We start from the raw sequence: 16,963 nt of genomic DNA, 5'->3' as shown, positions 1-16,963 counted from the left end.
CCAGCTAGGGCCGTACCCCTGGGACTGGCAGTCTTGGTGAAATGTAGCCCTGCAGGAGTGTTGACCCATGTTCCAAGGGGAGCAGGGATGGCTGGGTCTGCTCTCTGGGAAAGGTGAAGACAGGCCTAGCAGGGTAGTTGGATGGTTCCATGAAAGGTTTGGATGATTTGAGCCATGTGGGAGGGTGTCTGATTAAAGTATTTAGGAAGGGCCTGTGTTGTGATGTTAGGGATTAAGAGGATGGGTAATACGGGCAAAGTTATGAAGAGAGAGACTCATGGGATTATTTAGCCGTGTCTTCAGTCTTTTCACAGGTCTCAGCCACGGGAGGCAGCTTGGTGATCTTTAGGGATGTGGGTCCCATTGGTGTGCATTGGAAAAGTGGACCCTTTTAATTTGGCTGCTGTTGGGGTAGTCAGGATTACTTGGAAGGGCCCTGTCCATTTTAGTTTTAGCCCCTGGGAGGGGCTGAGGGGCTTCATATACACCCAGTCTCCAGGTTGTAGGGATGGAGGAGTGAGGGTGTGTAGGTTGTTGGAGGGTTTTGGGAGGGTAGAGTCAGCATAGCTCCAGATGAGATGTCTAAGGGTATCAAGTAAATAATTTGAGGGAGGGACGGGTATGTTTGAGTTGGAGGTAGGAAAAATTAAGGCAATAAGGGGCTTTCCATATAGAACCTCAAAGGGGCTGAACGTAAGAGGTCTGTGGGGGAGAGACCTGAGTTTAAAAAGGGCTAAGGGTAGGTGCTTAGTCCAATCCAAATGAACCTGGAGGGAAAACTTGGTTAGGCTGTTTGAAAAGGTGATCAGCCTTCTCTACCTTACCTGAGGATTGGGGTCTATATGGGATATGGAACTTCCAGGTTCTATTTAGGGAAGAGGCCACCTATTGGGTATCTGTGAGATGAATTCAGGTCCATTATCAGTTTGGATAGAGGTTGGGAGTCTGAAGCGAGGGATGCTTTCAGTGAGTAGGATATGTGCTACTGTGGAGGATCTATGATATAGAAAAGGCCTCTCTTCATTCAGAGAAGTTGTCAACCAGGACAAGGAGGTATCTTTGTTTCTTTACTGGGCACATATGGGTAAAGTCTATTTGCCAGTCAGTGCTGGGGAGGGATCCCAGGAACTGATGGGTAGGAAAGGGAGGAGGTCTGAGGTTGCTTTGAGGGTTGGTGGTTCGGCATATGGAGCACTGGGCGATAATCTTTTGTAGGGAAGTCCTGAGACCAGGAGCTGCATGTGGGTCTGTAGGAATTGGAACACAGGGAATGATCTGGCTTGGAACTGTCATGGAAAGATGAAAGAAATTTATTTGGTAAGACTTCAGGAAAGACCAATTTTCCATGGAGGAACCACCATTATCCTTCTTGTAGTGCCCTCTGTTCCTTGAGTACAGCTAATTCTTGGGATGAGTAGGAGGGTGTAAGAGGGAACAGGAAGCAGGCACTGGAGAGAGTGTTGACAGCTGCTTGTTTTACTCCTCTATCAGCCTGTTTATTTCCATGAATGCTGTGTCTGAGATTGTTATCCTGTGAGTTAGGTCTTTTATGGCCTTTGCAATGAATGACAGCAGCTCTATGGGGTAGAAGTGCTGCCTCTAGGAGATCTTGAACTAGGGGTCCATTTTGTATAGGGGTGTTTTTTGCTGTTAGGAATTCTCTCTCATGCCAGATCTGGGCATTTGAATTGTATGTGTATTTGGAGTCTGCATAGATGTTGATAGTTTCATCTTTTGCCAGAGTAAGTGCTCTGGTGAGTGCAATATGTTCTGCCTGTTGTGAGGTCGTCCCTGCAGTGAGGGCTGCTGCCTCGATTACTTCTTGGAGAGGGTAGGAGGATTGGCTATCATGACAGCCCTCAGTGGTGGCACACCCTGCCTGGGAGGGGCTGGTCACTGAAGCGCTCCCATCACTAAACCACAGGAGACCCTGGAATATGTTCTCAGGTTATGTGATATAAGCAGGAGAGAGTGAAATCCAGGGGCTCGGTGCACTCATGTCGGGGGTGGAGTCTGGGCATTAGGTACTGGGAGGAGGGTGGCAGGGTTTAGGACAGAAGAGCAGCAGAAGGTAACCGAGGGTGGCAGAAGCTGAGAGTGTAAGGCTTGGACTTAGGCCGGGGAGAGAAGGGCTAGAGCCCAGTGGCTGAGAATGTTGGAGAGGTTTTGTGAGCTGTGGACTTGTAGGGGCTGGTGGAGGGCAATTTTTTGGGCTTTGGGGATAAGGAGTGCAGCTGACGCTAGGACCTGTAAGCAGAGAGGCCAGTGTTTTGTCACAAGGTCAAGCCATTTGGACAAGTAGACAACAGGTTGAAGGGAATCCCCAGCTGGTTGTATGAGTAGCCCTAATGCTTTTCCCTTTTTGCTGGTTAAGAATAGAAAGAAAGGTTTATTAGGGTTAAGTAGAGTCAAAGTAGGTGCCTTGAGGAGTTCTCTCTTAAGGGCCCAGAATGGAACAGGAATTAAGTCAGTCTCTGGCACCCTTTCTTGGGGATCCCCATGGGAGGCCTCATAAATGGGTTTTGCGGTGAATGAGAAATTTGGAATCCAGAGTCTAAGATAGCTAAGAAACCCAAGGAAGGAAAGAAGATCTTGCTTTGTGATAGAGAAAGGGAGATTGTTAATAGCTTGCTTTTGGAAGATGGGTTTGCAATGAGTGGTAGGGGTGACGTCAAGACCAAGGTAAGGGACCTTTTTCTTTACCAAGGTAAGGTAAGCTTTGTGTTCTGAGACATGGTATCCCTTTTCCCCCAGGAATCTAAGAAGGGAGAGAGTGTGGGATATAGAATCATTTTTTGAGGGGCTTCAAAGCAAGAGGTCATTGACATATTGGAGCAGGCAGCTAGGGGCAAGGTCAAGGGATTGGAGGCCTTTTGTAGTGCTTGGCTAAAGAAGTGGGGGCTGTCCTGAAATCCCTGGGGAAGAACTGTCCATGTGAGCCGTTGGGTGAGCAGAGATACGGGGTCTGTCCAGATGAAGGCAAAAAGTTGTTGGGAATCAGGGATGAGGGGAATAGAGAAAGCATCTTTGAAGTCTAGGACAGTAAAGTATTGAGTATTGTGGAGGATATGGGAGAGGAGGTATAGTGGTTGGGGACTGCTGGGTGGGTGGGAAAAACAGCTTAATTAATCTTTCGGAGATCTTGGACTAATCATAAGGAGTCATCAGATATTTTTACAGGAAGAATGGGAATATTGTGGGGGGAGTGGGTAGGGATGAGGATTTGAGCTTTAAGGAGGTGGTTGATGGTGAGTTGGAAGCCAAGTTGGCCCTTGGGGCTCAGGGGTATTGGTTAACCGCAACAGCTCGAGTAGGGTCTTCAGGGCAACTCTGAGGGGTTGGTGGTGTGAGGCTATGGAAGGGTTTTTTGTGTCCCAAACAATAGGGTCACCTTGTGATTTAATAAGCTGTACTGCCCTAAAGGGGAGGGCCTCTTTGGGAGGTATGACTGGAAGAATGAGGGGGGGTTCTGAGGGAAGTGAGGAATTGTGTAAAGATACTCCCCATGTGGGAGAGGATATCTCTTCCCAGAAGAGGTATGAGGCATTGGGGGGTTACCAGAAAGGAGTGAGTGAAAATAATATGTCCCAAGGAACAATGTAAAGGAGGGGTTATGCCGGTGTTTCTATTAAGCCTTTCATCCCAACTGAGATAGAGGAGGGGAGCAAAAGTCCTAAATATTCACTAAGCACAGTGAGGCTGGCCCCCATGTCAACCAGAAAAATCACCTGCATTCCAGCCACCAGCATTGTTAACCATGGATCCACTGGTGTCATCATGGAGGGGGCCTTGGGATCTGGACCACATCAATCTGTCCGTCACTAAAGACAAGGTCATGAGGGCCACCAGGTCCTCTCTAGATGTGTCCGGTCACCTGGAAGGGAGAGAACTCAAGGGAAGAGCTGACTTCCCTAGAGGGCAATCCATTCATTTTCCAGTGACCCCACTGTCTGCAGTTCAGACATGGCTTTGTAGGAGGACTGGGATTAGAGCAAGCTTTTGCCAAGTGGCCCTGACTGCCACAGCAAAAAACAGTTGCTAGGTGGGTGTGAGGTGGAGCCTTTTGCAGGCTTTGACAAGCAGGAGGTCGAACTAGGGAGGCCAGAATCTGATATTTGGCTTTAGCCTGTTTTTCTTCCTGAGTTTTTTTTGTTCCTCATCCCCATTGTTGAAAACTTTAAAGGCAAGGTCTACAAGCTTTATGGGGGGTGTTTGAGGTCCATTTTCTAATTTTTGGACCTTTTTATGAATATCTCGGTAAGACGGAAATGAAGTGGAGGTGTAGGAGAATAAGGCCCTCAGGAGAGTTAGGGCTGGTGTTTGTGTATTTTATAATGGCGATAGGTGGCTCATAAAGAAGGCTGGGTTTTCATCTGCCCCCTGGGTAATTTCTCTGAGGTGCTTGTAGTTGACCTGTTTATTTTTACTTCTTTTCATTCCTGCCAGGAGGCAAGTGATCGTGTGATCACGACTTGCCCTACCAGGGTCACCGAGTTGGTACGTCCACTCAGGGTTTTGGGGCTCAGCCCTGGGGACTGCTTGAGCTGCGGGAGCCTGATTAGCAGGGTGCTCGTGGTGCAACTCATCAGCATGATTTCCAGCTGCATGCCAAATGCATTCCCTCTCATCATCATCCATGAGAGGATGACGTAAAGGTCCCCCCAAGTGAGGTCATACATTTGAGTAACATGGAGGAACTCTTTCCTGAATTTATTGAGATTTTTTGTGAAGGACCCCATCTTTTGTTCAGTATGCTCCAGATCATTAACTGAAAAGGGGATGTGGACATGAGCAGGCTCTTCAATGCCTGCTGCCTCACAGAGGGGTAGGATGGGGTGAGAAGCAGTCTGGGAGGTGTTGGAGGGGGTGAGCAAGAGCCTGTCTGAGATGGGGGAAAAGGGCGGGTTTGGAGAGGGGCTTGGATTAACAGAGGCAAGTAGGCCAATGGATATCGGAAAGGAGGAGGAGGAGGGGTGCTGGGGGGGGAGCGGACAGTGGGGAGGGAGTTGGATTTTGCTGAGACTGTTGGGGAGGAGGAGGGTGATGAGGCAGAGGGTCGTCAGCTGGGTTGAACTCTGCAGCAGAGGAGGGAAGAGAAGAGAAGGGTAAAGGCACAATGTTATCAGGGTAGGGGCAGGGGATTTTTGTTCAGTGAGGAGAACTTTAGAGGGTTTTTGCTCAGCAGGAGAAGATTTAGGGGGTTTTTGTTCAGCAAGAAGGATTTGAAGAGAGGAAGGGAGGAACAAAGGGAGGGCTGCTCGCGGAGGGTGAAGGAGGCTTGGACACAGGGAACCTCTGACCATCGGCCAGTCCTCTGGAGGAAGTTATCAAGATCTCAGAGAATTTGGAACTGAAAGTGCCCTCAACTGGCCAGTGTGACCCGTTATTGAGTTTGCATTGGGGCCACAGGGAAGTGGAGTAATAGATCAAATTTTTTGGTTTAATGTCTCCTTTTAATCCCAATTGGGAAAAATTATGTAAGAGACAGCAGAGGGTGTATCTCCCATTGTTTTTAAGGGAGAATCGCCCATCATGGGACGGTGAGGAAGGTCGGGAAACAGGCCGCTGGGACGTCTCTCTGCCACTGGCTTCCCAGCCGGAGTCCGTGGGCTCCCGGAGCCGGATGAGATTGTCCTGCACGCTGGAAGGAGGCATCCCCCCAGTCAGAGGGCAGGAGGTCCCCTTTTGTTATGGGGTTCTCAGATGGAGAACAGAGAGGAAGGGAAAGGATGAGAGGGAAAAGGGAAAGGGGATGGCGGGTCAGTTTTCTCTGGGCGCCAAGAGAAAGCCGATGAGGCCAGAATCTGACCGTCCTGGGAATGGCGATGGATTAGTGACCGGTGGTGGATGAGTAGATTGAGGTCTGGCAGGTTGGGCCCAAGGTTGGAAATCGTGAGGGGGTGTTTGGTGATGGAGGGAAGGGAAGCAGGGCACGGCACAGGAGGCTCTCAGGATCTAGGAGTTAGACCAGCAGAAGCTGCCACTGCCCACTGCTTCCTAGGTTGCAAAAGAGGTCCTGCTCTTCGCTCCTGCTCCCAGATTTCAGCACCAGGAAAGAGGAAAAGAAGGGGTATCCAGGCAGGTTTGTTGCTAAACCTGAGAGGGACCTCTGCGTTCTGGTGGGCAGAACAAAGAAGGTGTGTCTTACAGGCTAAGAGGCTTTTTATGGCTGGGTTTTTTGGTGGACTTTTAAAGGGGATGGGTCAGGGAAAAGGTGGGCTTGTGGCTTTGCTGACATGCCTTCCAGAAAATGCTTGTAGCCTAAGTAAAATGAAACTTAGGTCTCTCTAAGGTGGTGGGTGGGCATATTCAAAATGGCAATACTCCTGTCCTGGCTGGATCAAGGATGAGCACAAGCCTGAGGAAAAATGAGATTTTTCTATTCTTTTTAAAATTTGAAATTGATGAAAATGTTGAATGTAACAAAGATGAAGTCAGAAGACCTGGTAACTTGAATGACTAGGGATCAGAACTTTGGATATTGAAGGAAATCAAAGGAAACTTACATTGCTGGCTGTTTTGTATGTGTGTATAGTTCTGAAACAGTTTTCACTCAGATGAACCAATTTTTTTTTCCTTTGGATATTTTGTTTCCTCGAATTGTGGCTAAACCTGGTTTATAGTTGAAATCCAAAGCCCACTAGGAGACTTTTTACAGCACTGTTGCCAGTTATGTTTTTTAGCAGGTCTAGTTATAATACCTAAGGTCATTGCACTTCTTTTCCATCTTTATAATTATAATTGACAGTGCCACTTGAAAATACCAACATATTAAAAACAAACTGGTTATTATTGTGTTTTGTGTGAGAATTGTGATCTCTTTAACTTTGAAACTGATATATCTCATAGTTTATGCTTGATTTTAAGAGGCTTTAAAAGAAAAATTAATATTTGTTTTTTTAAAGAAACAATTATTAAGGAAAATTATGTTATATGTCACTACATATTACATAAGACACTCTGAGAAATATAAACATGGGTATAGGGAAAATGTAAGTTCCATGGCCAGGATTCCCATCTGATACTAATCTCACCCACTGTGTACATGTGATGACTAAGAGCAGAGCCCAGAGCCTAGAGAGGAGAGCAGAGGCTGAAAGTGAGGGCAGAGCCTGAGGCAGAGGCAGAGACAGAGGCAGACGGGTTCTAGAGCTCCACCTACTGCTTTGTGCCCCTGGCATTCTGTTGTCATCATTCATTCTCACCAAATCTAGAGTGAACTTGCCCAGAGCTGAAACCCTCAGGCAAGACAATGGGTAAGAATGATTATAAAGAATCCTGAAAAATCTCTGTAAAAGGAATTTCTTTTTGGTCCTTCCTGAATTTTTTCCTTCAATTTTCAAAATATATTTTTTTGAACTTAATGTTATTAGCCATAATGCATCCTTATAACAGAACTTAGTTTTATCCGCCTTCCTTCTTTAGGGGAGCTACTTCTGTGTTTCCTTTGACCTTTGTTTCAAGTGGAGACCATACTCTTGTACATCCTTACCTCCTCTGTGTCAGTGAGGGGCCTACAGGTGAGCGTCTCGCCAGCAAGGGCCAGTCAGAGGTCTTCCTTTTTTTTTCCATCATTTTCTGAAGAACTTGCCAGAAGGGTCAAAGATCCTTTCCACTTGTTGAACAGTTGTGAGGGTATCAGTTAGAAGCCACCAGTACTTATGTGCATGTGAAAAAAAGCCAGTCTGAGGTAGATCATGATGAAATGCAGAAAGAGGCAGAAATGAGTTAGAGAAAGAGGAAGTATATCGGTAATATAGATGTTCCTAGTTTTAGCTGTTGAAAGCCAGCTCTGTATTTCTGCCTTTAATTGGATTGAGTCAAACTATTCATTTCTTTCTGTCTAATCTCATTCAATGTGAGTTTTGGTAACCAACAGTTTTGAACAATATAATTCCTGTTCTATTTGACCCCTCATTCTCTCTCATTCCTCTAGCACCTTCTCCTCTCAGTGTAGATACACCCAAATAATCCTGTTCTTTCCTTATAGTAGAGGAACTTTCCTAACTTGTCTGACATACTAGGACTCTCTTTCCTTCCCTTAATTAGCAGACAGTCTCTTGACTGGATCATCTGACAACACATTCTCATTGCTTGCCCATGCATTATCCTTCAGCATTTTTGCTCTTATAGCTATCATTCTCCTAGAAATTTTTTCTCAGAGTTCCTAGTGAGTAAATTCTGTGTGTTTGAAAGACATTTATTTAACACCTTTTATATACTAGGCTTTTCCTATTACTGAGTGAACAAAACTAGCAGTGAACAAGACAAAGTCCCTCCTATAACAGAGCTCATATTCCAGCAGGGAAGAAAAATAAGAAATAAACACATTTTATGAAAGAAAAGAAAATACATAGTCTTTGAACACAAAATGGAATTTCTTCTGTAATGATAAAGCATAATGCAATGAAGCCAGAACAACTTGGCTTCCCCTAGATTAAAGGGAAAGGGGGTATTTGTAATTCAATTTTTACAAAGATGTTGACAATTCTGAGTGGATACTGCTTAGGTTTGATGAAAAAATAATTGTTTTCTTCCATATGAAACAAAATGATTCCTCTTTCCTGTTTTATCTCAGGATGTAACACTTGTAGCATTGATCTCTAATCCAATGCTTATTATTTAATGTAAAACTTTAAATATAAGTCTTTTTGACATATAATTGACAGGCCATAGCGTGTGATGCATTCCATGTCAAATTGAGGATTAAACTTAGCTGAGGGCAAAGATTCACCTTTTTATATATAATATAAAATCATTATTTTCAGATGTTCATATTACATAACTATATGACTCAAATTCAGGAAATAATAACTGTTCTGAAGAAAACTCAATTGGCGTCAAGAAAAAGAGAGTGGCATGCTGGGTCTTCTTTGGTCTGGTGGGGAATGGACTTTCTGATGGAAAGACATGGATGAAGTGAAGTTAGTATGAAGATGAAGAAAGGTAGAAGGAATTGCACATGGAAAGACCTTGAGGTGTGGGAATTTGCCTGGCATGTTTAAGTAGCCAGAAGGCTAGAATAGAGGGAGAAAGCAGGAGAGTGAGAGGAACAGTTAAGTCAGAGAGAAGTCAGGATCAAACACTCTGAGTAGTGTGTTTAGAAGCCTTTGGAGAGCTTTGAGAGTGAAGTGATGTGACCTAAATGGTGTGTTTTAAAGGTCACCAAGGCTGCTCCATGAGACTTGTCAGTCAGACAATTTCTCCCTTCCTGGAGACCTGACAAGTAGTGACTGATTAACACTGGTGCATAGAGGCCCATCTCTCTCCCCCGCGCACCATCATCCCATCTTCAGAACTTGCAGGCTCAGCTAGCACTTCCCTTGAGACTGCATCACAACTATAGTAACTCTGCCCAGTTCTCTTCCTTCTCTTCTCTTCCCTTCCCCAGAATTCGATCCCAAGAGGATGCCCTAGAACACCTCCTGAGGAAAAGCATGGAAGCAGGGATGGCTTGGCCCATCACTGTCCTTGACTCTCACACATGACTCACACATTGGTAATGTCTGCCTTCTTGAAATTGTTTCCTTTTTGGCCCTCCACTCTTCTTGTTCTTTATTCCCTAAGTCTCTAGTCTCCTATCAATGCAAAACTTCTGCTGAGCCCCTAAACATAGTTATTCCATGATGAGTGTCCATTGCCATCTTATTGCTCAGTTTTTTACTTATCTTCCCAGTAGCCTCAGATATTCACATTACCCACAATGTGAACTTTAGACTCAGACTAAACCTGTCTGTATGCAGAGGCTGAGTGTCCTGGGAGGAAGACTCTGAGATGGTGCTTAATATGCTGGAGGATTTTTAGGAAGAAAGAATGAGGAAAAGCTATAACTAAGAATAAGCCATGGCAGGGACAGTAATTCTTTTTGTCAAAAAGCCATTAATTGATAGAGCAGGGAAATATGCTACAGACTGTATATTTGTATTTCAAGTCTTTTTAAAGGTCATTAACGCCATTCCTAAAAACAAAATGGGAAATGAACCGAAGACAAACATAATTATATATAAATTTGTATTTGGATGTCTGCGTCTAAGGATAGCAAGCCAACACGCCTGAAGGCTGTTTCCTGTTTAATGACTTCCTTTAAGATTTAAATGAAAATATCAAAGGAATCCTTATGACACTTTTAGATGACATGAAACTGGGAGATTTAAAAAACATGCTGGATGGCAGAAGCAGGTCCTGTAAACATCTCGACAGACTGCAATAATGGACCAAATCCAATAAGATAAAGTTTCAGAGTGACACATGTTAGGTCCTGTATTTGTATCTTCAAATCACCTACCTAGGTACTGAATAAGAAAGACTGGACTTAATGACAGCATGAGTAAAAAGGACTGAAAGCTGCAGATTTGAACTCTACACATGACAATCAGCTAGGTAGAATTTTAAATACCCCAGAGCACAGGATTCACCCTTGGGTATTTATGTTAATTGGTCTAGAGTAAGGCCCAAGCATGAGAGATTTTAAAAAGATTTTCAGGTAATTCATATGTCCAGCCAAGTTTCAAAACTATTAATTTTAGCACTCTGTGAGTTAGCTTGTGTCATCACTACCTTCTCTCTGGAATAAAGAGAAAAATAAAGGCTGAAGTAATCTAAAGAGAAGGAGCACAGGACATCATCCTTAGTAGTATGGGCTCTGGGATAGGGAAAAAGCGGTTCTAGTTCCAGTTCTTTTCCTTTCAGTGTGTGTGACTTGAATCCATGTTGTCTTAATTTTCTCCTCTTTAAGGCGACAATAATAGTGCTTACTTCATAGGGGTAAGCACTATGACTAAGATTTCGCATATAGAATGCCTGGCACAAAGCTTGGCATATAGTCAATGTCCGAAAAATATTAGCAGAGGCTATTGTTGAATTGTGTGATAGTTACCAAATTTAGAATGTGGAAATTGGAGTTTGCTCTTCTTAGGCCTAAGCAAAGCCTAATAGGGTTTAATTTCTAAGCACCAATCTTCAGAAAGCATAGTCAACCTCGTTTCAGTTCTGGTCATGGAAGAACAAACTAAATATATATAAGAAACAGTCAAAATCACTGACAGAGTTAGTCTGGAGACAAAAATCATAATTGTTTTTAAAGAAAAATTGAAGTCCTGTCATGAGGATCAAAGGTTAGATTCATCTCTAGAAATCTGAAAAGCAGAATTAGGGCAAGTAGACAGAAACGTACCTGGAAGGAGGTTCCAGCAGTCAGAGCCACTTCCTCAAAATATACTAAAGGCCTCATCACAGAATGGACTGCATGTTATGGGGGGCCTTTGGTGCTCTTTGAGTTCGCTGATAATCTCTGATTAACATTCCTGTCCCTCTTTCCCTTCTCTGTCTGTTCCAGCTCATGTTTCACACTGTTGAAGGATGAATCTTTCCCAAATGAAACATGGACCATGGGTCTTTTTGCTCAAAATACTTCTGTGGCTTTCTGTTACACACTGGATTAATACAGACGTCTCTGCCTGGTGTATGAAGGCTTCCAGCGCATGTTTCCAAGCTATTGTTCTAGTTTCACCTGCTGCCACTCCCTATTTCATGAACTTCTCTACACTCGAAAGATAGTTGTGGCGTCTCAAATATACCTGTGCTTCCCTAACTTTGTGCCTTTTACGCACTTCTTCTCAATGCTAAACTGAAATGTTATATCAAGTAACAGCTTTAAGGTGTTTTCATTTGAATAAAAATTGCAGCATACTTTTTTCTTATCCTGATGAAGATTTTTTGATATAACAGGTTTAAAATATAAACTTTAGTACCTAGATTAGGCTTTTCTTATGTGGTAGATCATGAATTTGAATTCTAACCTTGCAATCTCTAGTCAGCAGCCTCATGCCAATCCAGTAGAAAAGGAATTGCCCTATGGGCACACATATCATTAGTCCTCCTTTTGTGCCTTTGGGAGATTTTACCAATTATTACAACTTTATCCCTGAGCCTAGATTTGGCCTCACATTCTTCCTTAGTACAGTGCTTCAGGTTCACCCTTTGCCAATGGAGTATGAATGACACAAACATTTAAATCATTTTCCTGTTCATGCAGGCAATCTTTAACATTTTTAAAGGACATTTAAGATCTTCATGGATCCACAAATTTGTAAAAGTCTTCAAAACATTTGCTTTCAGAATTTAAATATGAACATAGTACTACCTATCTGTGGATAAAATGAAAGTTCTGTGGCCAGGATTCTCACCTGGCCCTGGTCGGCTAGCTCACTACACACGTTTTGGGCAATGCGTTGCTATTGACCCTATATAAAGAGCTCCACCCAGTGCTCTGAGAGACACGGTGGCATGGCTGCAAGGCTGCAGGAGAGCACAGCAGAGGCGGGAGTGGTGGCAGCGCTGAGGACAGAGGCCCAGAGGACGGCTGTGCGGGCAGAGGGGCCCAGAGGCAGAGACTGGCTTGCTGCATGCAGACTTGCTCTGAGTGAATGTAATTTTAGTGATTGACCTGCCACTGTGGGAATAAAGTTGGGTATAAATCTTTCACCCCAAGAATGTTCTACTGTCATTTCTTTGGTTACATTGAATCCATAGTGAACTTGTCTGGAGCTGAAACCATTGGCAAGACACTATCTCACAGTATATTTGTTGAGAAGGAGTGAGTGCTTTTCCCCTATTTTTAATGATTTCTCCCACATGAGAGGATCCATATTGATTTTCACAACCTTAGCTCCTCTCTGCCCCTTTACTTGGGCTGCTCCAGAGGCACTGGAATCATTGTAAGATTGGTACATTCAGGAATATTAAAATGAGATTGTTCTGTTAGGGTTCTCTTGTAATCAGGGAAGGGCTGCCCACAGGAGCACTGATCTATACCAGCCCTCCAAGGCAGGCTTCTCCCTTGTCAAGGAAGGTGACCTGCTAGGCTCAGATTGCTATCTCAGAGGCTAAAGGGGCCTCATCTAGAATTAGGAAGTCCATTGGCTTTTTACCTAAGATATATGCTTGAACCCTAGATTTCACTAGAAATAAAGATGATATTTTTAGGCTTTTCTACCTTTTTATTTGTCTTAAGTCTCAATTTTTTTCATAACTGAGATAAGGTATAGTGTGTTTCTTATGTATTGGTCCTTCCCAGAGACCCCAATAATTGTATAGTTAAATCAGATGATACGTTAAAAAAGAATAATGGGGAAAATATTGAGATGTGAATGTTGAGTAGTCAGTGTATCTGTTTTTGTCCTATAAAGAAGTCTGTTCTAAAACACACACTTTTTATAGTTCCTGCCTCATAATTATTAGCATTTTACCAATTCCTTCTACTCCAAACTTTATAAATTTGTAGAACATAATTCCACCTACTTATTACTTAACTAAAAATAATAAGATATTAAAAGAATGATGTTTTAATGTATATATACATTATATATATATATATAGATATATATATATATATACATTATATATACTGAATATAATATCCCAGGCATAAATTATTTTTCTTTTTTAAAATTAATAGACAATTTTGGGGAAGACAATTTTAGGTTTTACAGAAAAGTTGAGCATGAACTACAGAGAGTTCCCATATACTGCCTCAAATCCTCTTCCGCATTCCAGTTTCCTCTATTATTATCATTTTTCATTAGTATGGTCCATTTATTATAATTGATGAGCCAATCTTAAGACATTATTTTTAACCAAAGTCCAGAGTTTACATTACGGTTTACTCTTTGTCTTGTCCACTTTATGGATGCTCACAAAGTATAGTGACCTATATCCACCATTACAGTGCATACAGAGTCATTTTATTGCCCTAAAAGTCCTCTGTAGACAAATTATTTAACCTTCATTGCCTCCTGACCTCCAACCCCTGATATTTTCACTATTGCCATAATTTTGCCTTTTCCAGAATGTCAGAGGATTAGAATCTTACAGTATGTAGCCTTTTAATACTGATTTCCTACACTTTCCAAAATGCATTTAAGTTTCTCCCATGTGTTTTCATAGTTTGACTTTTTTTTCCTTTTTAGTGCTGAATAATATTCCATTATATGGTTATACTATAGTCTGTTTATTTATATACTCACCTTGGTTGCTTCTCCAAGTTTTAGAATTCTGAATAAAGCTGCTATAAATATTCATGTACAAGTTTTGTTTAGATGTAAGTTTTCAAATCATTTAAATAAATGCCGAGGAGTGTGATTGCTAGACATATGAAAAGCATATGTTTAGCTTTATAAGCAAGTGGCAAACTGTCTTCCAATGTGGCTATACCGTTTGCATTCTCGAATGAAACAGTGAATGAAAGTTCCTATTGCTCCTCATCCTTGCCAGCATTTGTTGTTGATAGTGTTTGGATTTTAGTCATTCAAGCAGGCATGTATGTGTCTCATTGTTGACTTAATTTGCATTTTCATAATGACATACGATGTTGAACATCTTTTTGTATGCTTTTTTGCCATCTTTTTAGTTTGTTTGGTGAGATTTCCATTCAGATCTTTTGGCCATTTTTAAATTAGATTCTTTTCCTATTGTTGAGTTTAAAGAGTTCTTTTGTTTTGTTTTTTTATTTCTTTTTCTATTGTAGTATGGTTGATATACAATATTATATTAGTTTCAAGTATACAACATAGTGATTCAACAGTTATATACATTATTAAGTCCTCGCCCCAAATGGTGTAGTTACTATCTGTCAACATTGAAAGATGTAACAGAACTGTTGACTATAATCTCTATGGTGCACTTCCATCCCCATTACCAACTTATATTAGATTGAGATTTTGTGTTTCTTTATTCCCATACCCACTCCACCTATCCCTCCAAACCCCTCCCCCATGGTAACTACCAATCATTTCTCAGTGTCTATGAGTGTACTGATAGTTTATTCATTTTGTTTTGTATTTTTTTTAGATTATATATATATATGAAATAATATGGTATTTGTCTTTCTCCACCTGACTTACTTCACTTAGCATAATACTCTCTTGGTCCATCCATGTTGCCATATATGACAGGATTTCTTTTATTTTTTATGGCTGAATAATATTCCATTGTATATATGTACCAAATCTTCTTTATCCATCAATCTATTGATGGACATTTTGCTTGCTTCCATATCTTGGCTATTGTAAATAATATGGCAATAAACACAGGGGTGCATATATCTTTTCAAATCAGAGATTTTGTCTTCTTTAGGTAAATTCCTAGAAGTGGAGTTACTGTGTTGTACGGAATTTCTGTTTTTAGTTTTTTGAGGAACCTCCCTACTGCTTTCCACAGTGGCTGTACCAATTTACATTCCCACCAACAGTGTAAGAGGGTTCCCATTTTTCCTCATCTTTGCCAACACTTGTTATTTCTTATCTTTGGAGAGCAGCCATTCTAACTAGTGTGAGATGATAGCTCATTATGGTTTTATATATTTTGTATACCAGTCCTTAGATAGATGTCTTGAAAATATTTTCTTTATGGTTTCTCTTTCCATTCTTTCAACAATGTCTTTCACAGAACAAAAGTTTTTGATTTTAGTGAAAGTCCAACTTACCAATTTTTGCTTTGAAGGATCATTCTTTTGGTGTTGTATCTAAACCATCACCAAACTCAAGGTCATCTATATTTTCTCCTGTGTTATCTTCTAGGAGTTTTGTAGTTTGCATTTTAAATTTAGGGCTGTGATCCATTTTGAGTTAATTTTTATGGAAGGTATAATGTCTGTCTCTAGATTCATTTTTTTGTATGTGGAAGTCTGGTTGTTTCAACACCATTTGTTGGAAACACAGGCAAAGCTTTTTATACCTATCATTTCATTCTGAGCAAATTATCTTTTTCTCTCACCACTGTACATTTGAGAGGTTCCACTATCTCATACCCAGACTGCAACCAAGAAAATGACCAGTGGTTAATGCTTTATTGATGGTGTGGCAAATTGATATATGACACCAGTGATTTCAACTAGGTTCTTTATTTGGATCAGTTCTATAAATTATTTGAAACTTGATGTCTGATACTCACATTGGCTTTGTCTACTTACTATTTAGTCAAATACTGTAATACAATTTCCATATACAATTCCTGTCAAAAGATCACATGATGGTGACTTCAGCAATAGGGAAAGAGTGGACTTTCTGCTCCTATTATGACATTGATTGGCATTCAAATGAAGGAGTATACCAAGGAACTGAAGTTATAATTCTTGTTTTAAGAATAGAAGGATCTTGGCCAGGGTTTTCAGTGGGTGTTCAGTGGAGTAACTGTATCATAATCAGCTAAGATATCTGTTAAAAGTGCAGATTCCTGGACCATGCCCAAACCTAAAGAAATTGAAATCTCTCATTATTAGGATATGGGAGGTGATTCTGTATCTTAATTTTTGCTTAAACATATTCTAAATATCTTTTTTGCCAAGAACAGGGAAGTAACCCTTGCTGAAGGCCTTATTTTCCCAAGGTACCAGGTAAAATTGAAGTGCCTATCTGGGCATTCAAGTGGCAAAATTCTAAGCTTGTGTGTCTGAGTGAAAGAAGTGTATTTGAGTATTTACATGTGTTTGTATGCTGAGGGGAAGGCTATCTATCTAAATACCTCATATGCATTTCACATTTCGCATTTCTGAAGATGGGTATATTATCTTTGCACCAAATATATGCCTATTGGAGTTTCTGTCTTAGTGATTAACATAAACACTCAGGTTTTCAAATTAGAAACCCAAAGGTGGTGCTACTAGTTGTGTTCTTTACCCAGTGAAAATCCTTCAGTTGCTTGTAATGCCCCTAATTATTACCTTAAGTACATTCATTCTCCCTTGTTCACATTTCCAATGCTTTAATTTTGGTTTCCATCATTTTATGATCCTGTTTTACTGCAATTGCCTTTTAATCCCTTCCTTCTTGATCTACCTTTCACATTAAGTGTTGTCACTATGCACTTTATACAATGGACATTGGCTGGTGTCATTACCTTAATTGAAATCTTGCAATTTAAACTCATCAGCATAGCAGAAGTCTCTCATGATCTCAGCTTTAACTAC

The sequence above is a fragment of the Manis pentadactyla genome, chromosome 11, assembly GCF_030020395.1.
Source record: "Manis pentadactyla isolate mManPen7 chromosome 11, mManPen7.hap1, whole genome shotgun sequence".
NCBI classification, from domain to species: domain Eukaryota; kingdom Metazoa; phylum Chordata; class Mammalia; order Pholidota; family Manidae; genus Manis; species Manis pentadactyla.
The sequence above is the reverse complement of the archived record's forward strand: the minus strand, read 5'-3'. Positions refer to the sequence as shown.